The 26,695-nt window shown below is 50.2% G+C and overlaps 13 non-coding genes across 13 annotated transcripts; all 13 read left to right on the top strand.

Moving 5' to 3' along the window:
- Positions 1 to 38: 38 nt before the first annotated feature.
- Positions 39 to 110, top strand: trnad-guc (transfer RNA aspartic acid (anticodon GUC)). Its single transcript has one exon. It is a non-coding gene; the product is annotated as a tRNA-Asp (tRNA).
- A 1,730-nt stretch (positions 111 to 1,840) lies between these two features.
- Positions 1,841 to 1,912, top strand: trnad-guc (transfer RNA aspartic acid (anticodon GUC)). The gene has a single exon. It is a non-coding gene; the product is annotated as a tRNA-Asp (tRNA).
- Positions 1,913 to 3,684: 1,772 nt separating this feature from the next.
- Positions 3,685 to 3,756, top strand: trnad-guc (transfer RNA aspartic acid (anticodon GUC)). Its single transcript has one exon. It is a non-coding gene; the product is annotated as a tRNA-Asp (tRNA).
- A 1,730-nt stretch (positions 3,757 to 5,486) lies between these two features.
- trnad-guc (transfer RNA aspartic acid (anticodon GUC)) lies at positions 5,487 to 5,558 on the top strand. The gene has a single exon. It is a non-coding gene; the product is annotated as a tRNA-Asp (tRNA).
- A 3,742-nt stretch (positions 5,559 to 9,300) lies between these two features.
- trnad-guc (transfer RNA aspartic acid (anticodon GUC)) lies at positions 9,301 to 9,372 on the top strand. Its single transcript has one exon. It is a non-coding gene; the product is annotated as a tRNA-Asp (tRNA).
- A 1,835-nt stretch (positions 9,373 to 11,207) lies between these two features.
- On the top strand, positions 11,208 to 11,279 carry trnad-guc (transfer RNA aspartic acid (anticodon GUC)). Its single transcript has one exon. It is a non-coding gene; the product is annotated as a tRNA-Asp (tRNA).
- A 1,762-nt stretch (positions 11,280 to 13,041) lies between these two features.
- Positions 13,042 to 13,113, top strand: trnad-guc (transfer RNA aspartic acid (anticodon GUC)). Its single transcript has one exon. It is a non-coding gene; the product is annotated as a tRNA-Asp (tRNA).
- Positions 13,114 to 14,875: 1,762 nt separating this feature from the next.
- On the top strand, positions 14,876 to 14,947 carry trnad-guc (transfer RNA aspartic acid (anticodon GUC)). The gene has a single exon. It is a non-coding gene; the product is annotated as a tRNA-Asp (tRNA).
- Positions 14,948 to 16,709: 1,762 nt separating this feature from the next.
- Positions 16,710 to 16,781, top strand: trnad-guc (transfer RNA aspartic acid (anticodon GUC)). The gene has a single exon. It is a non-coding gene; the product is annotated as a tRNA-Asp (tRNA).
- A 3,742-nt stretch (positions 16,782 to 20,523) lies between these two features.
- Positions 20,524 to 20,595, top strand: trnad-guc (transfer RNA aspartic acid (anticodon GUC)). The gene has a single exon. It is a non-coding gene; the product is annotated as a tRNA-Asp (tRNA).
- Positions 20,596 to 22,430: 1,835 nt separating this feature from the next.
- Positions 22,431 to 22,502, top strand: trnad-guc (transfer RNA aspartic acid (anticodon GUC)). Its single transcript has one exon. It is a non-coding gene; the product is annotated as a tRNA-Asp (tRNA).
- Positions 22,503 to 24,337: 1,835 nt separating this feature from the next.
- On the top strand, positions 24,338 to 24,409 carry trnad-guc (transfer RNA aspartic acid (anticodon GUC)). Its single transcript has one exon. It is a non-coding gene; the product is annotated as a tRNA-Asp (tRNA).
- Positions 24,410 to 26,244: 1,835 nt separating this feature from the next.
- Positions 26,245 to 26,316, top strand: trnad-guc (transfer RNA aspartic acid (anticodon GUC)). The gene has a single exon. It is a non-coding gene; the product is annotated as a tRNA-Asp (tRNA).
- Positions 26,317 to 26,695: the final 379 nt, after the last annotated feature.

The following is a 26,695-nucleotide window of genomic DNA, read 5'->3' as shown; positions in this document are numbered from 1 at the left end:
TACCTAATACGGATGCGACAGAGTGCGCTGTCGTCCAATCCTCGGTAGTATAGTTGTTAGTATCCCCGCCTGTCACGCGGGAGACCGGGGTTCAATTCCCCGCCGGGGAGTCTGCGGCATTTTGAGAGGCCAGCTCCATATCTCAATGCAAGAGTGCCGATTTCAAGTCCCGTCCGTTCGCTCCAAAGGCGTGCGTTCCCAGGGCCGAGCGGTCTGCTCTTGTCAACAAACAAAACCTACGATACTCTCAATTCTGCTCTCCCTGGCCAACTTGTCCTTTCTCCTTTTTTGGCGACAAATGAAAACTGCCGTCCTCAAGAAGGCTCACCGGACCAGAAACCTTGTCTGCTTTCTTCCCCTTCCCCCACCCCCACTCCAGATGCTGACTTGCTCCAGCAATTTCTCTTTCCCACTCTGATTTTGTTGTCACTTCGTCCCGTCAGTGGGCATATAACTCCCACGCAAATGGGGTGCAAATTAAAACCTTTAAGCAACCGGTAGCGACAAATGACAGTGAGCTTTCCCCTCTCCCTCGCTCCAATCAAAAAGGGGTCAGACCCCTCAGAGTTTGGACCCGGTCCTGCCATTAAGGTGATGCAACACCATCCCCTGCTGCTGGCAGACTGTACTACACCCACAGTGGAAAGTCAAAGTCATCTGAGTGGCATCGTCTGCTCTTCTCGATAGAAGGACAAAGCCCAGTGGCTGGGTTAACATGAAGGTCAACACAGAGGCAAGCTTGAGAAAGCACGTGCAGGTACTCAACCTACACTGTTGGCATCATAGGAGCACCACAGTGTGGAAGCAGGCCATTCACACTGACCCTTCTGAAGAGAAACCCATGCAGATCCATGCTTGGTACTGAGGGATCCCAGCAAAAGTTCACCGGTTCCCAATGTTGGGGGCGTCCAGAACCAGGGGTCACAGTCTCCGAACGAAGGGCAAGCGATTCAGGAAGAATTTTTCTCTCAGAGAGTGGTGAACCTGTGGACTTGTCTCCCACAGGAAGATGCGGCTATGCCGGTTTGTGAGATACACTCAAGAGGGAGCCGGACGTAGACCTTGCAGCTAAAGGGATCCAGGGGTACGGAGAGGAAGCTGGAGTGGTTACTGAAATTACATGTTCAGTCATGATCACATTGAATGGTGGTGATGTCTTGAAGGGCTGAATGGAACAAGTGAGGACTGCAGTTGCTGGAAATCAGAGTCTCGATCAGAGTGGCGCTGGAAACGCGAAGCAAGTCAGGCAGCATCCTGATTTTCCTGCTCCTCGGATTCTGCCTGACTTGAAGGGCTGAATGGCCTACTCCTGCACTTAATTTCTATGTTTCGATGTTAAATGCATGTCTGAGAGATCTGATGCAGCGTACAGTAAAGTCACCCCACCGTCCTCCGGGAGCACTGCTCTCTGATGAGGAAGCGATTGATGGGTGGTAGTAGAACCTGAGGGGACGAGCTTGAAAAGGGGAAGCTTTCGTGCTGAGTCCATTTGGCAGTGGGAATTGAAGCCAGGCTGTTGGATTTGTGCTGTCGTACACAAATCAGTTTGTTAGAAGCAGGTAATGGGAGAGAGCGCGTGGATCAGCAGCAGACGAAGTTTAACACAGACGGTAGGGCACAACGAAAAGGCTGTTTTACAGCAGCAGCAGCAGCGGCGGCGGATTACTTGAAAGATAGATAGTCAAATAATAAAACATGAAAACAACAATAACTATTCCCTTAATCATCTCCACAGAGGTAGAAGATGATCTAAAGAAGAACTCAAATTGACAACAAAATCCAAATTTCACATAAGAACATTCTACCTAATACGGATGCGACAGAGCGCGCTGTCGTCCAATCCTCGGTAGTATAGTGGTTAGTATCCCCGCCTGTCACGCGGGAGACCGGGGTTCAATTCCCCGCCGGGGAGTCTGCGGCATTTTGAGAGGCCAGCTCCATATCTCAATGCAAGAGTGCCGATTTCAAGTCCCGTCCGTTCGCTCCAAAGGCGTGCGTTCCCAGGGCCGAGCGGTCTGCTCTTGTCAACAAACAAAACCTACGATACTCTCAATTCTGCTCTCCCTGGCCAACTTGTCCTTTCATCTACCAAGGAGATGATCATTTCAGACTTCCTCCTTTTTTGGCGACAAATGAAAACTGCCGTCCTCAAGAAGGCTCACCGGACCAGAAACCTTGTCTGCTTTCTTCCCCTTCCCCCACCCCCACTCCAGATGCTGACTTGCTCCAGCAATTTCTGTTTCCCACTCTGATTTTGTTGTCACTTCGTCCCGTCAGTGGGCATATAACTCCCACGCAAATGGGGTGCAAATTAAAACCTTTAAGCAACCGGTAGCGACAAATGACAGTGAGCTTTCCCCTCTCCCTCGCTCCAATCAAAAAGGGGTCAGACCCCTCAGAGTTTGGACCCGGTCCTGCCATTAAGGTGATGCAACACCATCCCCTGCTGCTGGCAGACTGTACTACACCCACAGTGGAAAGTCAAAGTCATCTGAGTGGCATCGTCTGCTCTTCTCGATAGAAGGACAAAGCCCAGTGGCTGGGTTAACATGAAGGTCAACACAGAGGCAAGCTTGAGAAAGCACGTGCAGGTACTCAACCTACACTGTTGGCATCATAGGAGCACCACAGTGTGGAAGCAGGCCATTCACACTGACCCTTCTGAAGAGAAACCCATGCAGATCCATGCTTGGTACTGAGGGATCCCAGCAAACGTTCACCGGTTCCCAATGTTGGGGGCGTCCAGAACCAGGGGTCACAGTCTCCGAACGAAGGGCAAGCGATTCAGGAAGAATTTTTCTCTCAGAGAGTGGTGAACCTGTGGACTTGTCTCCCACAGGAAGATGCGGCTATGCCGGTTTGTGAGATACACTCAAGAGGGAGCCGGACGTAGACCTTGCAGCTAAAGGGATCCAGGGGAGGAAGAGGAAGGAGAGGAAGCTGGAGTGGAGTGGTTACTGAAATTACATGTTCAGTCATGATCACATTGAATGGTGGTGATGTCTTGAAGGGCTGAATGGAACAAGTGAGGACTGCAGTTGCTGGAAATCAGAGTCTCGATCAGAGTGGCGCTGGAAACGCGAAGCAAGTCAGGCAGCATCCTGATTTTCCTGCTCCTCGGATTCTGCCTGACTTGAAGGGCTGAATGGCCTACTCCTGCACTTAATTTCTATGTTTCGATGTTAAATGCATGGCTGAGAGATCTGATGCAGCGTACAGTAAAGTCACCCCACCGTCCTCCGGGAGCACTGCTCTCTGATGAGGAAGCGATTGATGGGTGGTAGTAGAACCTGAGGGGACGAGCTTGAAAAGGGGAAGCTTTCGTGCTGAGTCCATTTGGCAGTGGGAATTGAAGCCAGGCTGTTGGATTTGTGCTGTCGTACACAAATCAGTTTGTTAGAAGCAGGTAATGGGAGAGAGCGCGTGGATCAGCAGCAGACGAAGTTTAACACAGACGGTAGGGCACAACGAAAAGGCTGTTTTACAGCAGCAGCAGCGGCGGCGGATTACTTGAAAGATAGATAGTCAAATAATAAAACATGAAAACAACAATAGCTATTCCCTTAATCATCTCCACAGAGGTAGAAGATGATCTAAAGAAGAACTCAAATTGACAACAAAATCCAAATTTCACATAAGAACATTCTACCTAATACGGATGCGACAGAGTGCGCTGTCGTCCAATCCTCGGTAGTATAGTTGTTAGTATCCCCGCCTGTCACGCGGGAGACCGGGGTTCAATTCCCCGCCGGGGAGTCTGCGGCATTTTGAGAGGCCAGCTCCATATCTCAATGCAAGAGTGCCGATTTCAAGTCCCGTCCGTTCGCTCCAAAGGCGTGCGTTCCCAGGGCCGAGCGGTCTGCTCTTGTCAACAAACAAAACCTACGATACTCTCAATTCTGCTCTCCCTGGCCAACTTGTCCTTTCTCCTTTTTTGGCGACAAATGAAAACTGCCGTCCTCAAGAAGGCTCACCGGACCAGAAACCTTGTCTGCTTTCTTCCCCTTCCCCCACCCCCACTCCAGATGCTGACTTGCTCCAGCAATTTCTCTTTCCCACTCTGATTTTGTTGTCACTTCGTCCCGTCAGTGGGCATATAACTCCCACGCAAATGGGGTGCAAATTAAAACCTTTAAGCAACCGGTAGCGACAAATGACAGTGAGCTTTCCCCTCTCCCTCGCTCCAATCAAAAAGGGGTCAGACCCCTCAGAGTTTGGACCCGGTCCTGCCATTAAGGTGATGCAACACCATCCCCTGCTGCTGGCAGACTGTACTACACCCACAGTGGAAAGTCAAAGTCATCTGAGTGGCATCGTCTGCTCTTCTCGATAGAAGGACAAAGCCCAGTGGCTGGGTTAACATGAAGGTCAACACAGAGGCAAGCTTGAGAAAGCACGTGCAGGTACTCAACCTACACTGTTGGCATCATAGGAGCACCACAGTGTGGAAGCAGGCCATTCACACTGACCCTTCTGAAGAGAAACCCATGCAGATCCATGCTTGGTACTGAGGGATCCCAGCAAAAGTTCACCGGTTCCCAATGTTGGGGGCGTCCAGAACCAGGGGTCACAGTCTCCGAACGAAGGGCAAGCGATTCAGGAAGAATTTTTCTCTCAGAGAGTGGTGAACCTGTGGACTTGTCTCCCACAGGAAGATGCGGCTATGCCGGTTTGTGAGATACACTCAAGAGGGAGCCGGACGTAGACCTTGCAGCTAAAGGGATCCAGGGGTACGGAGAGGAAGCTGGAGTGGTTACTGAAATTACATGTTCAGTCATGATCACATTGAATGGTGGTGATGTCTTGAAGGGCTGAATGGAACAAGTGAGGACTGCAGTTGCTGGAAATCAGAGTCTCGATCAGAGTGGCGCTGGAAACGCGAAGCAAGTCAGGCAGCATCCTGATTTTCCTGCTCCTCGGATTCTGCCTGACTTGAAGGGCTGAATGGCCTACTCCTGCACTTAATTTCTATGTTTCGATGTTAAATGCATGTCTGAGAGATCTGATGCAGCGTACAGTAAAGTCACCCCACCGTCCTCCGGGAGCACTGCTCTCTGATGAGGAAGCGATTGATGGGTGGTAGTAGAACCTGAGGGGACGAGCTTGAAAAGGGGAAGCTTTCGTGCTGAGTCCATTTGGCAGTGGGAATTGAAGCCAGGCTGTTGGATTTGTGCTGTCGTACACAAATCAGTTTGTTAGAAGCAGGTAATGGGAGAGAGCGCGTGGATCAGCAGCAGACGAAGTTTAACACAGACGGTAGGGCACAACGAAAAGGCTGTTTTACAGCAGCAGCAGCAGCGGCGGCGGATTACTTGAAAGATAGATAGTCAAATAATAAAACATGAAAACAACAATAACTATTCCCTTAATCATCTCCACAGAGGTAGAAGATGATCTAAAGAAGAACTCAAATTGACAACAAAATCCAAATTTCACATAAGAACATTCTACCTAATACGGATGCGACAGAGCGCGCTGTCGTCCAATCCTCGGTAGTATAGTGGTTAGTATCCCCGCCTGTCACGCGGGAGACCGGGGTTCAATTCCCCGCCGGGGAGTCTGCGGCATTTTGAGAGGCCAGCTCCATATCTCAATGCAAGAGTGCCGATTTCAAGTCCCGTCCGTTCGCTCCAAAGGCGTGCGTTCCCAGGGCCGAGCGGTCTTCTCTTGTCAACAAACAAAACCTACGATACTCTCAATTCTGCTCTCCCTGGCCAACTTGTCCTTTCATCTACCAAGGAGATGATCATTTCAGACTTCCTCCTTTTTTGGCGACAAATGAAAACTGCCGTCCTCAAGAAGGCTCACCGGACCAGAAACCTTGTCTGCTTTCTTCCCCTTCCCCCACCCCCACTCCAGATGCTGACTTGCTCCAGCAATTTCTGTTTCCCACTCTGATTTTGTTGTCACTTCGTCCCGTCAGTGGGCATATAACTCCCACGCAAATGGGGTGCAAATTAAAACCTTTAAGCAACCGGTAGCGACAAATGACAGTGAGCTTTCCCCTCTCCCTCGCTCCAATCAAAAAGGGGTCAGACCCCTCAGAGTTTGGACCCGGTCCTGCCATTAAGGTGATGCAACACCATCCCCTGCTGCTGGCAGACTGTACTACACCCACAGTGGAAAGTCAAAGTCATCTGAGTGGCATCGTCTGCTCTTCTCGATAGAAGGACAAAGCCCAGTGGCTGGGTTAACATGAAGGTCAACACAGAGGCAAGCTTGAGAAAGCACGTGCAGGTACTCAACCTACACTGTTGGCATCATAGGAGCACCACAGTGTGGAAGCAGGCCATTCACACTGACCCTTCTGAAGAGAAACCCATGCAGATCCATGCTTGGTACTGAGGGATCCCAGCAAAAGTTCACCGGTTCCCAATGTTGGGGGCGTCCAGAACCAGGGGTCACAGTCTCCGAACGAAGGGCAAGCGATTCAGGAAGAATTTTTCTCTCAGAGAGTGGTGAACCTGTGGACTTGTCTCCCACAGGAAGATGCGGCTATGCCGGTTTGTGAGATACACTCAAGAGGGAGCCGGACGTAGACCTTGCAGCTAAAGGGATCCAGGGGAGGAAGAGGAAGGAGAGGAAGCTGGAGTGGAGTGGTTACTGAAATTACATGTTCAGTCATGATCACATTGAATGGTGGTGATGTCTTGAAGGACTGAATGGAACAAGTGAGGACTGCAGTTGCTGGAAATCAGAGTCTCGATCAGAGTGGCGCTGGAAATCAGAATCTCGATCAGAGTGGCGCTGGAAATCAGAGTCTCGATCAGAGTGGCGCTGGAAACGCGAAGCAAGTCAGGCAGCATCCTGATTTTCCTGCTCCTCGGATTCTGCCTGACTTGAAGGGCTGAATGGCCTACTCCTGCACTTAATTTCTATGTTTCGATGTTAAATGCATGGCTGAGAGATCTGATGCAGCGTACAGTAAAGTCACCCCACCGTCCTCCCGGAGCACTGCTCTCTGATGAGGAAGCGATTGATGGGTGGTAGTAGAACCTGAGGGGACGAGCTTGAAAAGGGGAAGCTTTCGTGCTGAGTCCATTTGGCAGTGGGAATTGAAGCCAGGCTGTTGGATTTGTGCTGTCGTACACAAATCAGTTTGTTAGAAGCAGGTAATGGGAGAGAGCGCGTGGATCAGCAGCAGACGAAGTTTAACACAGACGGTAGGGCACAACGAAAAGGCTGTTTTACAGCAGCAGCAGCAGCGGCGGCGGATTACTTGAAAGATAGATAGTCAAATAATAAAACATGAAAACAACAATAACTATTCCCTTAATCATCTCCACAGAGGTAGAAGATGATCTAAAGAAGAACTCAAATTGACAACAAAATCCAAATTTCACATAAGAACATTCTACCTAATACGGATGCGACAGAGCGCGCTGTCGTCCAATCCTCGGTCGTATAGTGGTTAGTATCCCCGCCTGTCACGCGGGAGACCGGCGTTCAATTCCCCGCCGGGGAGTCTGCGGCATTTTGAGAGGCCAGCTCCATATCTCAATGCAAGAGTGCCGATTTCAAGTCCCGTCCGTTCGCTCCAAAGGCGTGCGTTCCCAGGGCCGAGCGGTCTTCTCTTGTCAACAAACAAAACCTACGATACTCTCAATTCTGCTCTCCCTGGCCAACTTGTCCTTTCATCTACCAAGGAGATGATCATTTCAGACTTCCTCCTTTTTTGGCGACAAATGAAAACTGCCGTCCTCAAGAAGGCTCACCGGACCAGAAACCTTGTCTGCTTTCTTCCCCTTCCCCCACCCCCACTCCAGATGCTGACTTGCTCCAGCAATTTCTGTTTCCCACTCTGATTTTGTTGTCACTTCGTCCCGTCAGTGGGCATATAACTCCCACGCAAATGGGGTGCAAATTAAAACCTTTAAGCAACCGGTAGCGACAAATGACAGTGAGCTTTCCCCTCTCCCTCGCTCCAATCAAAAAGGGGTCAGACCCCTCAGAGTTTGGACCCGGTCCTGCCATTAAGGTGATGCAACACCATCCCCTGCTGCTGGCAGACTGTACTACACCCACAGTGGAAAGTCAAAGTCATCTGAGTGGCATCGTCTGCTCTTCTCGATAGAAGGACAAAGCCCAGTGGCTGGGTTAACATGAAGGTCAACACAGAGGCAAGCTTGAGAAAGCACGTGCAGGTACTCAACCTACACTGTTGGCATCATAGGAGCACCACAGTGTGGAAGCAGGCCATTCACACTGACCCTTCTGAAGAGAAACCCATGCAGATCCATGCTTGGTACTGAGGGATCCCAGCAAAAGTTCACCGGTTCCCAATGTTGGGGGCGTCCAGAACCAGGGGTCACAGTCTCCGAACGAAGGGCAAGCGATTCAGGAAGAATTTTTCTCTCAGAGAGTGGTGAACCTGTGGACTTGTCTCCCACAGGAAGATGCGGCTATGCCGGTTTGTGAGATACACTCAAGAGGGAGCCGGACGTAGACCTTGCAGCTAAAGGGATCCAGGGGAGGAAGAGGAAGGAGAGGAAGCTGGAGTGGAGTGGTTACTGAAATTACATGTTCAGTCATGATCACATTGAATGGTGGTGATGTCTTGAAGGGCTGAATGGAACAAGTGAGGACTGCAGTTGATGGAAATCAGAGTCTCGATCAGAGTGGCGCTGGAAATCAGAGTCTCGATCAGAGTGGCGCTGGAAATCAGAGTCTCGATCAGAGTGGCGCTGGAAACGCGAAGCAAGTCAGGCAGCATCCTGATTTTCCTGCTCCTCGGATTCTGCCTGACTTGAAGGGCTGAATGGCCTACTCCTGCACTTAATTTCTATGTTTCGATGTTAAATGCATGGCTGTGAGATCTGATGCAGCGTACAGTAAAGTCACCCCACCGTCCTCCGGGAGCACTGCTCTCTGATGAGGAAGCGATTGATGGGTGGTAGTAGAACCTGAGGGGACGAGCTTGAAAAGGGGAAGCTTTCGTGCTGAGTCCATTTGGCAGTGGGAATTGAAGCCAGGCTGTTGGATTTGTGCTGTCGTACACAAATCAGTTTGTTAGAAGCAGGTAATGGGAGAGAGCGCGTGGATCAGCAGCAGACGAAGTTTAACACAGACGGTAGGGCACAACGAAAAGGCTGTTTTACAGCAGCAGCAGCAGCGGCGGCGGATTACTTGAAAGATAGATAGTCAAATAATAAAACATGAAAACAACAATAACTATTCCCTTAATCATCTCCACAGAGGTAGAAGATGATCTAAAGAAGAACTCAAATTGACAACAAAATCCAAATTTCACATAAGAACATTCTACCTAATACGGATGCGACAGAGCGCGCTGTCGTCCAATCCTCGGTAGTATTGTGGTTAGTATCCCCGCCTGTCACGCGGGAGACCGGGGTTCAATTCCCCGCCGGGGAGTCTGCGGCATTTTGAGAGGCCAGCTCCATATCTCAATGCAAGAGTGCCGATTTCAAGTCCCGTCCGTTCGCTCCAAAGGCGTGCGTTCCCAGGGCCGAGCGGTCTGCTCTTGTCAACAAACAAAACCTACGATACTCTCAATTCTGCTCTCCCTGGCCAACTTGTCCTTTCATCTACCAAGGAGATGATCATTTCAGACTTCCTCCTTTTTTGGCGACAAATGAAAACTGCCGTCCTCAAGAAGGCTCACCGGACCAGAAACCTTGTCTGCTTTCTTCCCCTTCCCCCACCCCCACTCCAGATGCTGACTTGCTCCAGCAATTTCTGTTTCCCACTCTGATTTTGTTGTCACTTCGTCCCGTCAGTGGGCATATAACTCCCACGCAAATGGGGTGCAAATTAAAACCTTTAAGCAACCGGTAGCGACAAATGACAGTGAGCTTTCCCCTCTCCCTCGCTCCAATCAAAAAGGGGTCAGACCCCTCAGAGTTTGGACCCGGTCCTGCCATTAAGGTGATGCAACACCATCCCCTGCTGCTGGCAGACTGTACTACACCCACAGTGGAAAGTCAAAGTCATCTGAGTGGCATCGTCTGCTCTTCTCGATAGAAGGACAAAGCCCAGTGGCTGGGTTAACATGAAGGTCAACACAGAGGCAAGCTTGAGAAAGCACGTGCAGGTACTCAACCTACACTGTTGGCATCATAGGAGCACCACAGTGTGGAAGCAGGCCATTCACACTGACCCTTCTGAAGAGAAACCCATGCAGATCCATGCTTGGTACTGAGGGATCCCAGCAAAAGTTCACCGGTTCCCAATGTTGGGGGCGTCCAGAACCAGGGGTCACAGTCTCCGAACGAAGGGCAAGCGATTCAGGAAGAATTTTTCTCTCAGAGAGTGGTGAACCTGTGGACTTGTCTCCCACAGGAAGATGCGGCTATGCCGGTTTGTGAGATACACTCAAGAGGGAGCCGGACGTAGACCTTGCAGCTAAAGGGATCCAGGGGAGGAAGAGGAAGGAGAGGAAGCTGGAGTGGAGTGGTTACTGAAATTACATGTTCAGTCATGATCACATTGAATGGTGGTGATGTCTTGAAGGACTGAATGGAACAAGTGAGGACTGCAGTTGCTGGAAATCAGAGTCTCGATCAGAGTGGCGCTGGAAATCAGAATCTCGATCAGAGTGGCGCTGGAAATCAGAGTCTCGATCAGAGTGGCGCTGGAAACGCGAAGCAAGTCAGGCAGCATCCTGATTTTCCTGCTCCTCGGATTCTGCCTGACTTGAAGGGCTGAATGGCCTACTCCTGCACTTAATTTCTATGTTTCGATGTTAAATGCATGGCTGAGAGATCTGATGCAGCGTACAGTAAAGTCACCCCACCGTCCTCCGGGAGCACTGCTCTCTGATGAGGAAGCGATTGATGGGTGGTAGTAGAACCTGAGGGGACGAGCTTGAAAAGGGGAAGCTTTCGTGCTGAGTCCATTTGGCAGTGGGAATTGAAGCCAGGCTGTTGGATTTGTGCTGTCGTACACAAATCAGTTTGTTAGAAGCAGGTAATGGGAGAGAGCGCGTGGATCAGCAGCAGACGAAGTTTAACACAGACGGTAGGGCACAACGAAAAGGCTGTTTTACAGCAGCAGCAGCAGCGGCGGCGGATTACTTGAAAGATAGATAGTCAAATAATAAAACATGAAAACAACAATAACTATTCCCTTAATCATCTCCACAGAGGTAGAAGATGATCTAAAGAAGAACTCAAATTGACAACAAAATCCAAATTTCACATAAGAACATTCTACCTAATACGGATGCGACAGAGCGCGCTGTCGTCCAATCCTCGGTAGTATAGTGGTTAGTATCCCCGCCTGTCACGCGGGAGACCGGGGTTCAATTCCCCGCCGGGGAGTCTGCGGCATTTTGAGAGGCCAGCTCCATATCTCAATGCAAGAGTGCCGATTTCAAGTCCCGTCCGTTCGCTCCAAAGGCGTGCGTTCCCAGGGCCGAGCGGTCTTCTCTTGTCAACAAACAAAACCTACGATACTCTCAATTCTGCTCTCCCTGGCCAACTTGTCCTTTCATCTACCAAGGAGATGATCATTTCAGACTTCCTCCTTTTTTGGCGACAAATGAAAACTGCCGTCCTCAAGAAGGCTCACCGGACCAGAAACCTTGTCTGCTTTCTTCCCCTTCCCCCACCCCCACTCCAGATGCTGACTTGCTCCAGCAATTTCTGTTTCCCACTCTGATTTTGTTGTCACTTCGTCCCGTCAGTGGGCATATAACTCCCACGCAAATGGGGTGCAAATTAAAACCTTTAAGCAACCGGTAGCGACAAATGACAGTGAGCTTTCCCCTCTCCCTCGCTCCAATCAAAAAGGGGTCAGACCCCTCAGAGTTTGGACCCGGTCCTGCCATTAAGGTGATGCAACACCATCCCCTGCTGCTGGCAGACTGTACTACACCCACAGTGGAAAGTCAAAGTCATCTGAGTGGCATCGTCTGCTCTTCTCGATAGAAGGACAAAGCCCAGTGGCTGGGTTAACATGAAGGTCAACACAGAGGCAAGCTTGAGAAAGCACGTGCAGGTACTCAACCTACACTGTTGGCATCATAGGAGCACCACAGTGTGGAAGCAGGCCATTCACACTGACCCTTCTGAAGAGAAACCCATGCAGATCCATGCTTGGTACTGAGGGATCCCAGCAAACGTTCACCGGTTCCCAATGTTGGGGGCGTCCAGAACCAGGGGTCACAGTCTCCGAACGAAGGGCAAGCGATTCAGGAAGAATTTTTCTCTCAGAGAGTGGTGAACCTGTGGACTTGTCTCCCACAGGAAGATGCGGCTATGCCGGTTTGTGAGATACACTCAAGAGGGAGCCGGACGTAGACCTTGCAGCTAAAGGGATCCAGGGGTACGGAGAGGAAGCTGGAGTGGTTACTGAAATTACATGTTCAGTCATGATCACATTGAATGGTGGTGATGTCTTGAAGGGCTGAATGGAACAAGTGAGGACTGCAGTTGCTGGAAATCAGAGTCTCGATCAGAGTGGCGCTGGAAACGCGAAGCAAGTCAGGCAGCATCCTGATTTTCCTGCTCCTCGGATTCTGCCTGACTTGAAGGGCTGAATGGCCTACTCCTGCACTTAATTTCTATGTTTCGATGTTAAATGCATGGCTGAGAGATCTGATGCAGCGTACAGTAAAGTCACCCCACCGTCCTCCGGGAGCACTGCTCTCTGATGAGGAAGCGATTGATGGGTGGTAGTAGAACCTGAGGGGACGAGCTTGAAAAGGGGAAGCTTTCGTGCTGAGTCCATTTGGCAGTGGGAATTGAAGCCAGGCTGTTGGATTTGTGCTGTCGTACACAAATCAGTTTGTTAGAAGCAGGTAATGGGAGAGAGCGCGTGGATCAGCAGCAGACGAAGTTTAACACAGACGGTAGGGCACAACGAAAAGGCTGTTTTACAGCAGCAGCAGCAGCGGCGGCGGATTACTTGAAAGATAGATAGTCAAATAATAAAACATGAAAACAACAATAACTATTCCCTTAATCATCTCCACAGAGGTAGAAGATGATCTAAAGAAGAACTCAAATTGACAACAAAATCCAAATTTCACATAAGAACATTCTACCTAATACGGATGCGACAGAGCGCGCTGTCGTCCAATCCTCGGTAGTATAGTGGTTAGTATCCCCGCCTGTCACGCGGGAGACCGGGGTTCAATTCCCCGCCGGGGAGTCTGCGGCATTTTGAGAGGCCAGCTCCATATCTCAATGCAAGAGTGCCGATTTCAAGTCCCGTCCGTTCGCTCCAAAGGCGTGCGTTCCCAGGGCCGAGCGGTCTTCTCTTGTCAACAAACAAAACCTACGATACTCTCAATTCTGCTCTCCCTGGCCAACTTGTCCTTTCATCTACCAAGGAGATGATCATTTCAGACTTCCTCCTTTTTTGGCGACAAATGAAAACTGCCGTCCTCAAGAAGGCTCACCGGACCAGAAACCTTGTCTGCTTTCTTCCCCTTCCCCCACCCCCACTCCAGATGCTGACTTGCTCCAGCAATTTCTGTTTCCCACTCTGATTTTGTTGTCACTTCGTCCCGTCAGTGGGCATATAACTCCCACGCAAATGGGGTGCAAATTAAAACCTTTAAGCAACCGGTAGCGACAAATGACAGTGAGCTTTCCCCTCTCCCTCGCTCCAATCAAAAAGGGGTCAGACCCCTCAGAGTTTGGACCCGGTCCTGCCATTAAGGTGATGCAACACCATCCCCTGCTGCTGGCAGACTGTACTACACCCACAGTGGAAAGTCAAAGTCATCTGAGTGGCATCGTCTGCTCTTCTCGATAGAAGGACAAAGCCCAGTGGCTGGGTTAACATGAAGGTCAACACAGAGGCAAGCTTGAGAAAGCACGTGCAGGTACTCAACCTACACTGTTGGCATCATAGGAGCACCACAGTGTGGAAGCAGGCCATTCACACTGACCCTTCTGAAGAGAAACCCATGCAGATCCATGCTTGGTACTGAGGGATCCCAGCAAACGTTCACCGGTTCCCAATGTTGGGGGCGTCCAGAACCAGGGGTCACAGTCTCCGAACGAAGGGCAAGCGATTCAGGAAGAATTTTTCTCTCAGAGAGTGGTGAACCTGTGGACTTGTCTCCCACAGGAAGATGCGGCTATGCCGGTTTGTGAGATACACTCAAGAGGGAGCCGGACGTAGACCTTGCAGCTAAAGGGATCCAGGGGTACGGAGAGGAAGCTGGAGTGGTTACTGAAATTACATGTTCAGTCATGATCACATTGAATGGTGGTGATGTCTTGAAGGGCTGAATGGAACAAGTGAGGACTGCAGTTGCTGGAAATCAGAGTCTCGATCAGAGTGGCGCTGGAAACGCGAAGCAAGTCAGGCAGCATCCTGATTTTCCTGCTCCTCGGATTCTGCCTGACTTGAAGGGCTGAATGGCCTACTCCTGCACTTAATTTCTATGTTTCGATGTTAAATGCATGGCTGAGAGATCTGATGCAGCGTACAGTAAAGTCACCCCACCGTCCTCCGGGAGCACTGCTCTCTGATGAGGAAGCGATTGATGGGTGGTAGTAGAACCTGAGGGGACGAGCTTGAAAAGGGGAAGCTTTCGTGCTGAGTCCATTTGGCAGTGGGAATTGAAGCCAGGCTGTTGGATTTGTGCTGTCGTACACAAATCAGTTTGTTAGAAGCAGGTAATGGGAGAGAGCGCGTGGATCAGCAGCAGACGAAGTTTAACACAGACGGTAGGGCACAACGAAAAGGCTGTTTTACAGCAGCAGCAGCAGCGGCGGCGGATTACTTGAAAGATAGATAGTCAAATAATAAAACATGAAAACAACAATAACTATTCCCTTAATCATCTCCACAGAGGTAGAAGATGATCTAAAGAAGAACTCAAATTGACAACAAAATCCAAATTTCACATAAGAACATTCTACCTAATACGGATGCGACAGAGCGCGCTGTCGTCCAATCCTCGGTAGTATAGTGGTTAGTATCCCCGCCTGTCACGCGGGAGACCGGGGTTCAATTCCCCGCCGGGGAGTCTGCGGCATTTTGAGAGGCCAGCTCCATATCTCAATGCAAGAGTGCCGATTTCAAGTCCCGTCCGTTCGCTCCAAAGGCGTGCGTTCCCAGGGCCGAGCGGTCTTCTCTTGTCAACAAACAAAACCTACGATACTCTCAATTCTGCTCTCCCTGGCCAACTTGTCCTTTCATCTACCAAGGAGATGATCATTTCAGACTTCCTCCTTTTTTGGCGACAAATGAAAACTGCCGTCCTCAAGAAGGCTCACCGGACCAGAAACCTTGTCTGCTTTCTTCCCCTTCCCCCACCCCCACTCCAGATGCTGACTTGCTCCAGCAATTTCTGTTTCCCACTCTGATTTTGTTGTCACTTCGTCCCGTCAGTGGGCATATAACTCCCACGCAAATGGGGTGCAAATTAAAACCTTTAAGCAACCGGTAGCGACAAATGACAGTGAGCTTTCCCCTCTCCCTCGCTCCAATCAAAAAGGGGTCAGACCCCTCAGAGTTTGGACCCGGTCCTGCCATTAAGGTGATGCAACACCATCCCCTGCTGCTGGCAGACTGTACTACACCCACAGTGGAAAGTCAAAGTCATCTGAGTGGCATCGTCTGCTCTTCTCGATAGAAGGACAAAGCCCAGTGGCTGGGTTAACATGAAGGTCAACACAGAGGCAAGCTTGAGAAAGCACGTGCAGGTACTCAACCTACACTGTTGGCATCATAGGAGCACCACAGTGTGGAAGCAGGCCATTCACACTGACCCTTCTGAAGAGAAACCCATGCAGATCCATGCTTGGTACTGAGGGATCCCAGCAAACGTTCACCGGTTCCCAATGTTGGGGGCGTCCAGAACCAGGGGTCACAGTCTCCGAACGAAGGGCAAGCGATTCAGGAAGAATTTTTCTCTCAGAGAGTGGTGAACCTGTGGACTTGTCTCCCACAGGAAGATGCGGCTATGCCGGTTTGTGAGATACACTCAAGAGGGAGCCGGACGTAGACCTTGCAGCTAAAGGGATCCAGGGGTACGGAGAGGAAGCTGGAGTGGTTACTGAAATTACATGTTCAGTCATGATCACATTGAATGGTGGTGATGTCTTGAAGGGCTGAATGGAACAAGTGAGGACTGCAGTTGCTGGAAATCAGAGTCTCGATCAGAGTGGCGCTGGAAACGCGAAGCAAGTCAGGCAGCATCCTGATTTTCCTGCTCCTCGGATTCTGCCTGACTTGAAGGGCTGAATGGCCTACTCCTGCACTTAATTTCTATGTTTCGATGTTAAATGCATGGCTGTGAGATCTGATGCAGCGTACAGTAAAGTCACCCCACCGTCCTCCGGGAGCACTGCTCTCTGATGAGGAAGCGATTGATGGGTGGTAGTAGAACCTGAGGGGACGAGCTTGAAAAGGGGAAGCTTTCGTGCTGAGTCCATTTGGCAGTGGGAATTGAAGCCAGGCTGTTGGATTTGTGCTGTCGTACACAAATCAGTTTGTTAGAAGCAGGTAATGGGAGAGAGCGCGTGGATCAGCAGCAGACGAAGTTTAACACAGACGGTAGGGCACAACGAAAAGGCTGTTTTACAGCAGCAGCAGCAGCGGCGGCGGATTACTTGAAAGATAGATAGTCAAATAATAAAACATGAAAACAACAATAACTATTCCCTTAATCATCTCCACAGAGGTAGAAGATGATCTAAAGAAGAACTCAAATTGACAACAAAATCCAAATTTCACATAAGAACATTCTACCTAATACGGATGCGACAGAGCGCGCTGTCGTCCAATCCTCGGTAGTATAGTGGTTAGTATCCCCGCCTGTCACGCGGGAGACCGGGGTTCAATTCCCCGCCGGGGAGTCTGCGGCATTTTGAGAGGCCAGCTCCATATCTCAATGCAAGAGTGCCGATTTCAAGTCCCGTCCGTTCGCTCCAAAGGCGTGCGTTCCCAGGGCCGAGCGGTCTTCTCTTGTCAACAAACAAAACCTACGATACTCTCAATTCTGCTCTCCCTGGCCAACTTGTCCTTTCATCTACCAAGGAGATGATCATTTCAGACTTCCTCCTTTTTTGGCGACAAATGAAAACTGCCGTCCTCAAGAAGGCTCACCGGACCAGAAACCTTGTCTGCTTTCTTCCCCTTCCCCCACCCCCACTCCAGATGCTGACTTGCTCCAGCAATTTCTGTTTCCCACTCTGATTTTGTTGTCACTTCGTCCCGTCAGTGGGCATATAACTCCCACGCAAATGGGGTGCAAATTAAAACCTTTAAGCAACCGGTAGCGACAAATGACAGTGAGCTTTCCCCTCTCCCTCGCTCCAATCAAAAAGGGGTCAGACCCCTCAGAGTTTGGACCCGGTCCTGCCATTAAGGTGATGCAACACCATCCCCTGCTGCTGGCAGACTGTACTACACCCACAGTGGAAAGTCAAAGTCATCTGAGTGGCATCGTCTGCTCTTCTCGATAGAAGGACAAAGCCCAGTGGCTGGGTTAACATGAAGGTCAACACAGAGGCAAGCTTGAGAAAGCACGTGCAGGTACTCAACCTACACTGTTGGCATCATAGGAGCACCACAGTGTGGAAGCAGGCCATTCACACTGACCCTTCTGAAGAGAAACCCATGCAGATCCATGCTTGGTACTGAGGGATCCCAGCAAAAGTTCACCGGTTCCCAATGTTGGGGGCGTCCAGAACCAGGGGTCACAGTCTCCGAACGAAGGGCAAGCGATTCAGGAAGAATTTTTCTCTCAGAGAGTGGTGAACCTGTGGACTTGTCTCCCACAGGAAGATGCGGCTATGCCGGTTTGTGAGATACACTCAAGAGGGAGCCGGACGTAGACCTTGCAGCTAAAGGGATCCAGGGGAGGAAGAGGAAGGAGAGGAAGCTGGAGTGGAGTGGTTACTGAAATTACATGTTCAGTCATGATCACATTGAATGGTGGTGATGTCTTGAAGGACTGAATGGAACAAGTGAGGACTGCAGTTGCTGGAAATCAGAGTCTCGATCAGAGTGGCGCTGGAAATCAGAATCTCGATCAGAGTGGCGCTGGAAATCAGAGTCTCGATCAGAGTGGCGCTGGAAACGCGAAGCAAGTCAGGCAGCATCCTGATTTTCCTGCTCCTCGGATTCTGCCTGACTTGAAGGGCTGAATGGCCTACTCCTGCACTTAATTTCTATGTTTCGATGTTAAATGCATGGCTGAGAGATCTGATGCAGCGTACAGTAAAGTCACCCCACCGTCCTCCCGGAGCACTGCTCTCTGATGAGGAAGCGATTGATGGGTGGTAGTAGAACCTGAGGGGACGAGCTTGAAAAGGGGAAGCTTTCGTGCTGAGTCCATTTGGCAGTGGGAATTGAAGCCAGGCTGTTGGATTTGTGCTGTCGTACACAAATCAGTTTGTTAGAAGCAGGTAATGGGAGAGAGCGCGTGGATCAGCAGCAGACGAAGTTTAACACAGACGGTAGGGCACAACGAAAAGGCTGTTTTACAGCAGCAGCAGCAGCGGCGGCGGATTACTTGAAAGATAGATAGTCAAATAATAAAACATGAAAACAACAATAACTATTCCCTTAATCATCTCCACAGAGGTAGAAGATGATCTAAAGAAGAACTCAAATTGACAACAAAATCCAAATTTCACATAAGAACATTCTACCTAATACGGATGCGACAGAGCGCGCTGTCGTCCAATCCTCGGTCGTATAGTGGTTAGTATCCCCGCCTGTCACGCGGGAGACCGGCGTTCAATTCCCCGCCGGGGAGTCTGCGGCATTTTGAGAGGCCAGCTCCATATCTCAATGCAAGAGTGCCGATTTCAAGTCCCGTCCGTTCGCTCCAAAGGCGTGCGTTCCCAGGGCCGAGCGGTCTTCTCTTGTCAACAAACAAAACCTACGATACTCTCAATTCTGCTCTCCCTGGCCAACTTGTCCTTTCATCTACCAAGGAGATGATCATTTCAGACTTCCTCCTTTTTTGGCGACAAATGAAAACTGCCGTCCTCAAGAAGGCTCACCGGACCAGAAACCTTGTCTGCTTTCTTCCCCTTCCCCCACCCCCACTCCAGATGCTGACTTGCTCCAGCAATTTCTGTTTCCCACTCTGATTTTGTTGTCACTTCGTCCCGTCAGTGGGCATATAACTCCCACGCAAATGGGGTGCAAATTAAAACCTTTAAGCAACCGGTAGCGACAAATGACAGTGAGCTTTCCCCTCTCCCTCGCTCCAATCAAAAAGGGGTCAGACCCCTCAGAGTTTGGACCCGGTCCTGCCATTAAGGTGATGCAACACCATCCCCTGCTGCTGGCAGACTGTACTACACCCACAGTGGAAAGTCAAAGTCATCTGAGTGGCATCGTCTGCTCTTCTCGATAGAAGGACAAAGCCCAGTGGCTGGGTTAACATGAAGGTCAACACAGAGGCAAGCTTGAGAAAGCACGTGCAGGTACTCAACCTACACTGTTGGCATCATAGGAGCACCACAGTGTGGAAGCAGGCCATTCACACTGACCCTTCTGAAGAGAAACCCATGCAGATCCATGCTTGGTACTGAGGGATCCCAGCAAAAGTTCACCGGTTCCCAATGTTGGGGGCGTCCAGAACCAGGGGTCACAGTCTCCGAACGAAGGGCAAGCGATTCAGGAAGAATTTTTCTCTCAGAGAGTGGTGAACCTGTGGACTTGTCTCCCACAGGAAGATGCGGCTATGCCGGTTTGTGAGATACACTCAAGAGGGAGCCGGACGTAGACCTTGCAGCTAAAGGGATCCAGGGGAGGAAGAGGAAGGAGAGGAAGCTGGAGTGGAGTGGTTACTGAAATTACATGTTCAGTCATGATCACATTGAATGGTGGTGATGTCTTGAAGGGCTGAATGGAACAAGTGAGGACTGCAGTTGCTGGAAATCAGAGTCTCGATCAGAGTGGCGCTGGAAATCAGAATCTCGATCAGAGTGGCGCTGGAAATCAGAGTCTCGATCAGAGTGGCGCTGGAAACGCGAAGCAAGTCAGGCAGCATCCTGATTTTCCTGCTCCTCGGATTCTGCCTGACTTGAAGGGCTGAATGGCCTACTCCTGCACTTAATTTCTATGTTTCGATGTTAAATGCATGGCTGAGAGATCTGATGCAGCGTACAGTAAAGTCACCCCACCGTCCTCCGGGAGCACTGCTCTCTGATGAGGAAGCGATTGATGGGTGGTAGTAGAACCTGAGGGGACGAGCTTGAAAAGGGGAAGCTTTCGTGCTGAGTCCATTTGGCAGTGGGAATTGAAGCCAGGCTGTTGGATTTGTGCTGTCGTACACAAATCAGTTTGTTAGAAGCAGGTAATGGGAGAGAGCGCGTGGATCAGCAGCAGACGAAGTTTAACACAGACGGTAGGGCACAACGAAAAGGCTGTTTTACAGCAGCAGCAGCAGCGGCGGCGGATTACTTGAAAGATAGATAGTCAAATAATAAAACATGAAAACAACAATAACTATTCCCTTAATCATCTCCACAGAGGTAGAAGATGATCTAAAGAAGAACTCAAATTGACAACAGAATCCAAATTTCACATAAGAACATTCTACCTAATACGGATGCGACAGAGCGCGCTGTCGTCCAATCCTCGGTAGTATAGTGGTTAGTATCCCCGCCTGTCACGCGGGAGACCGGGGTTCAATTCCCCGCCGGGGAGTCTGCGGCATTTTGAGAGGCCAGCTCCATATCTCAATGCAAGAGTGCCGATTTCAAGTCCCGTCCGTTCGCTCCAAAGGCGTGCGTTCCCAGGGCCGAGCGGTCTGCTCTTGTCAACAAACAAAACCTACGATACTCTCAATTCTGCTCTCCCTGGCCAACTTGTCCTTTCATCTACCAAGGAGATGATCATTTCAGACTTCCTCCTTTTTTGGCGACAAATGAAAACTGCCGTCCTCAAGAAGGCTCACCGGACCAGAAACCTTGTCTGCTTTCTTCCCCTTCCCCGACCCCCACTCCAGATGCTGACTTGCTCCAGCAATTTCTCTTTCCCACTCTGATTTTGTTGTCACTTCGTCCCGTCAGTGGGCATATAACTCCCACGCAAATGGGGTGCAAATTAAAACCTTTAAGCAACCGGTAGCGACAAATGACAGTGAGCTTTCCCCTCTCCCTCGCTCCAATCAAAAAGGGGTCAGACCCCTCAGAGTTTGGACCCGGTCCTGCCATTAAGGTGATGCAACACCATCCCCTGCTGCTGGCAGACTGTACTACACCCACAGTGGAAAGTCAAAGTCATCTGAGTGGCATCGTCTGCTCTTCTCGATAGAAGGACAAAGCCCAGTGGCTGGGTTAACATGAAGGTCAACACAGAGGCAAGCTTGAGAAAGCACGTGCAGGTACTCAACCTACACTGTTGGCATCATAGGAGCACCACAGTGTGGAAGCAGGCCATTCACACTGACCCTTCTGAAGAGAAACCCATGCAGATCCATGCTTGGTACTGAGGGATCCCAGCAAACGTTCACCGGTTCCCAATGTTGGGGGCGTCCAGAACCAGGGGTCACAGTCTCCGAACGAAGGGCAAGCGATTCAGGAAGAATTTTTCTCTCAGAGAGTGGTGAACCTGTGGACTTGTCTCCCACAGGAAGATGCGGCTATGCCGGTTTGTGAGATACACTCAAGAGGGAGCCGGACGTAGACCTTGCAGCTAAAGGGATCCAGGGGAGGAAGAGGAAGGAGAGGAAGCTGGAGTGGAGTGGTTACTGAAATTACATGTTCAGTCATGATCACATTGAATGGTGGTGATGTCTTGAAGGGCTGAATGGAACAAGTGAGGACTGCAGTTGATGGAAATCAGAGTCTCGATCAGAGTGGCGCTGGAAATCAGAGTCTCGATCAGAGTGGCGCTGGAAATCAGAGTCTCGATCAGAGTGGCGCTGGAAACGCGAAGCAAGTCAGGCAGCATCCTGATTTTCCTGCTCCTCGGATTCTGCCTGACTTGAAGGGCTGAATGGCCTACTCCTGCACTTAATTTCTATGTTTCGATGTTAAATGCATGGCTGAGAGATCTGATGCAGCGTACAGTAAAGTCACCCCACCGTCCTCCGGGAGCACTGCTCTCTGATGAGGAAGCGATTGATGGGTGGTAGTAGAACCTGAGGGGACGAGCTTGAAAAGGGGAAGCTTTCGTGCTGAGTCCATTTGGCAGTGGGAATTGAAGCCAGGCTGTTGGATTTGTGCTGTCGTACACAAATCAGTTTGTTAGAAGCAGGTAATGGGAGAGAGCGCGTGGATCAGCAGCAGACGAAGTTTAACACAGACGGTAGGGCACAACGAAAAGGCTGTTTTACAGCAGCAGCAGCAGCGGCGGCGGATTACTTGAAAGATAGATAGTCAAATAATAAAACATGAAAACAACAATAACTATTCCCTTAATCATCTCCACAGAGGTAGAAGATGATCTAAAGAAGAACTCAAATTGACAACAAAATCCAAATTTCACATAAGAACATTCTACCTAATACGGATGCGACAGAGCGCGCTGTCGTCCAATCCTCGGTAGTATAGTGGTTAGTATCCCCGCCTGTCACGCGGGAGACCGGGGTTCAATTCCCCGCCGGGGAGTCTGCGGCATTTTGAGAGGCCAGCTCCATATCTCAATGCAAGAGTGCCGATTTCAAGTCCCGTCCGTTCGCTCCAAAGGCGTGCGTTCCCAGGGCCGAGCGGTCTGCTCTTGTCAACAAACAAAACCTACGATACTCTCAATTCTGCTCTCCCTGGCCAACTTGTCCTTTCATCTACCAAGGAGATGATCATTTCAGACTTCCTCCTTTTTTGGCGACAAATGAAAACTGCCGTCCTCAAGAAGGCTCACCGGACCAGAAACCTTGTCTGCTTTCTTCCCCTTCCCCGACCCCCACTCCAGATGCTGACTTGCTCCAGCAATTTCTCTTTCCCACTCTGATTTTGTTGTCACTTCGTCCCGTCAGTGGGCATATAACTCCCACGCAAATGGGGTGCAAATTAAAACCTTTAAGCAACCGGTAGCGACAAATGACAGTGAGCTTTCCCCTCTCCCTCGCTCCAATCAAAAAGGGGTCAGACCCCTCAGAGTTTGGACCCGGTCCTGCCATTAAGGTGATGCAACACCATCCCCTGCTGCTGGCAGACTGTACTACACCCACAGTGGAAAGTCAAAGTCATCTGAGTGGCATCGTCTGCTCTTCTCGATAGAAGGACAAAGCCCAGTGGCTGGGTTAACATGAAGGTCAACACAGAGGCAAGCTTGAGAAAGCACGTGCAGGTACTCAACCTACACTGTTGGCATCATAGGAGCACCACAGTGTGGAAGCAGGCCATTCACACTGACCCTTCTGAAGAGAAACCCATGCAGATCCATGCTTGGTACTGAGGGATCCCAGCAAAAGTTCACCGGTTCCCAATGTTGGGGACGTCCAGAACCAGGGGTGACAGTCTCCGAACGAAGGGCAAGCGATTCAGGAAGAATTTTTCTCTCAGAGAGTGGTGAACCTGTGGACTTGTCTCCCACAGGAAGATGCGGCTATGCCGGTTTGTGAGATACACTCAAGAGGGAGCCGGACGTAGACCTTGCAGCTAAAGGGATCCAGGGGAGGAAGAGGAAGGAGAGGAAGCTGGAGTGGAGTGGTTACTGAAATTACATGTTCAGTCATGATCACATTGAATGGTGGTGATGTCTTGAAGGGCTGAATGGAACAAGTGAGGACTGCAGTTGATGGAAATCAGAGTCTCGATCAGAGTGGCGCTGGAAATCAGAGTCTCGATCAGAGTGGCGCTGGAAATCAGAGTCTCGATCAGAGTGGCGCTGGAAACGCGAAGCAAGTCAGGCAGCATCCTGATTTTCCTGCTCCTCGGATTCTGCCTGACTTGAAGGGCTGAATGGCCTACTCCTGCACTTAATTTCTATGTTTCGATGTTAAATGCATGGCTGAGAGATCTGATGCAGCGTACAGTAAAGTCACCCCACCGTCCTCCGGGAGCACTGCTCTCTGATGAGGAAGCGATTGATGGGTGGTAGTAGAACCTGAGGGGACGAGCTTGAAAAGGGGAAGCTTTCGTGCTGAGTCCATTTGGCAGTGGGAATTGAAGCCAGGCTGTTGGATTTGTGCTGTCGTACACAAATCAGTTTGTTAGAAGCAGGTAATGGGAGAGAGCGCGTGGATCAGCAGCAGACGAAGTTTAACACAGACGGTAGGGCACAACGAAAAGGCTGTTTTACAGCAGCAGCAGCAGCGGCGGCGGATTACTTGAAAGATAGATAGTCAAATAATAAAACATGAAAACAACAATAACTATTCCCTTAATCATCTCCACAGAGGTAGAAGATGATCTAAAGAAGAACTCAAATTGACAACAAAATCCAAATTTCACATAAGAACATTCTACCTAATACGGATGCGACAGAGCGCGCTGTCGTCCAATCCTCGGTAGTATTGTGGTTAGTATCCCCGCCTGTCACGCGGGAGACCGGGGTTCAATTCCCCGCCGGGGAGTCTGCGGCATTTTGAGAGGCCAGCTCCATATCTCAATGCAAGAGTGCCGATTTCAAGTCCCGTCCGTTCGCTCCAAAGGCGTGCGTTCCCAGGGCCGAGCGGTCTGCTCTTGTCAACAAACAAAACCTACGATACTCTCAATTCTGCTCTCCCTGGCCAACTTGTCCTTTCATCTACCAAGGAGATGATCATTTCAGACTTCCTCCTTTTTTGGCGACAAATGAAAACTGCCGTCCTCAAGAAGGCTCACCGGACCAGAAACCTTGTCTGCTTTCTTCCCCTTCCCCCACCCCCACTCCAGATGCTGACTTGCTCCAGCAATTTCTGTTTCCCACTCTGATTTTGTTGTCACTTCGTCCCGTCAGTGGGCATATAACTCCCACGCAAATGGGGTGCAAATTAAAACCTTTAAGCAACCGGTAGCGACAAATGACAGTGAGCTTTCCCCTCTCCCTCGCTCCAATCAAAAAGGGGTCAGACCCCTCAGAGTTTGGACCCGGTCCTGCCATTAAGGTGATGCAACACCATCCCCTGCTGCTGGCAGACTGTACTACACCCACAGTGGAAAGTCAAAGTCATCTGAGTGGCATCGTCTGCTCTTCTCGATAGAAGGACAAAGCCCAGTGGCTGGGTTAACATGAAGGTCAACACAGAGGCAAGCTTGAGAAAGCACGTGCAGGTACTCAACCTACACTGTTGGCATCATAGGAGCACCACAGTGTGGAAGCAGGCCATTCACACTGACCCTTCTGAAGAGAAACCCATGCAGATCCATGCTTGGTACTGAGGGATCCCAGCAAAAGTTCACCGGTTCCCAATGTTGGGGGCGTCCAGAACCAGGGGTCACAGTCTCCGAACGAAGGGCAAGCGATTCAGGAAGAATTTTTCTCTCAGAGAGTGGTGAACCTGTGGACTTGTCTCCCACAGGAAGATGCGGCTATGCCGGTTTGTGAGATACACTCAAGAGGGAGCCGGACGTAGACCTTGCAGCTAAAGGGATCCAGGGGAGGAAGAGGAAGGAGAGGAAGCTGGAGTGGAGTGGTTACTGAAATTACATGTTCAGTCATGATCACATTGAATGGTGGTGATGTCTTGAAGGGCTGAATGGAACAAGTGAGGACTGCAGTTGCTGGAAATCAGAGTCTCGATCAGAGTGGCGCTGGAAATCAGAATCTCGATCAGAGTGGCGCTGGAAATCAGAGTCTCGATCAGAGTGGCGCTGGAAACGCGAAGCAAGTCAGGCAGCATCCTGATTTTCCTGCTCCTCGGATTCTGCCTGACTTGAAGGGCTGAATGGCCTACTCCTGCACTTAATTTCTATGTTTCGATGTTAAATGCATGGCTGAGAGATCTGATGCAGCGTACAGTAAAGTCACCCCACCGTCCTCCGGGAGCACTGCTCTCTGATGAGGAAGCGATTGATGGGTGGTAGTAGAACCTGAGGGGACGAGCTTGAAAAGGGGAAGCTTTCGTGCTGAGTCCATTTGGCAGTGGGAATTGAAGCCAGGCTGTTGGATTTGTGCTGTCGTACACAAATCAGTTTGTTAGAAGCAGGTAATGGGAGAGAGCGCGTGGATCAGCAGCAGACGAAGTTTAACACAGACGGTAGGGCACAACGAAAAGGCTGTTTTACAGCAGCAGCAGCAGCGGCGGCGGATTACTTGAAAGATAGATAGTCAAATAATAAAACATGAAAACAACAATAACTATTCCCTTAATCATCTCCACAGAGGTAGAAGATGATCTAAAGAAGAACTCAAATTGACAACAAAATCCAAATTTCACATAAGAACATTCTACCTAATACGGATGCGACAGAGCGCGCTGTCGTCCAATCCTCGGTAGTATAGTGGTTAGTATCCCCGCCTGTCACGCGGGAGACCGGGGTTCAATTCCCCGCCGGGGAGTCTGCGGCATTTTGAGAGGCCAGCTCCATATCTCAATGCAGGAGTGCCGATTTCAATTTTGAGTGGAGCTAACCCCATTTTTATTCGATGGGGTAAAAAGACTCACGTCGATTTTTCGCTACCGGTTGCTTAAAGGTTTTCATTTGCACTTCTCTCGAGAAGTCTGCTGCCGGTCCACGCGCTCTCCCTTTACCTGCGTCTAACAAACTGATTCATACGCTGGCCTGTTATACAGCACAAATCCAACAGCCTGGCTTCAATTCCCACTGCCAAATGGACTCAGCATGAAATCTTTCCCTTTTCAAGCTCGTCCCCTCAGGTTCAATCGCTTCCTCATAAGAGAGCAGTGCTCCTGGGGGACGGTGGAGCAAGAAGTCCC

This window comes from Chiloscyllium punctatum, chromosome 30 (assembly GCF_047496795.1).
Source record: "Chiloscyllium punctatum isolate Juve2018m chromosome 30, sChiPun1.3, whole genome shotgun sequence".
NCBI classification, from domain to species: domain Eukaryota; kingdom Metazoa; phylum Chordata; class Chondrichthyes; order Orectolobiformes; family Hemiscylliidae; genus Chiloscyllium; species Chiloscyllium punctatum.
The sequence above is the reverse complement of the archived record's forward strand: the minus strand, read 5'-3'. Positions and strand labels throughout refer to the sequence as shown.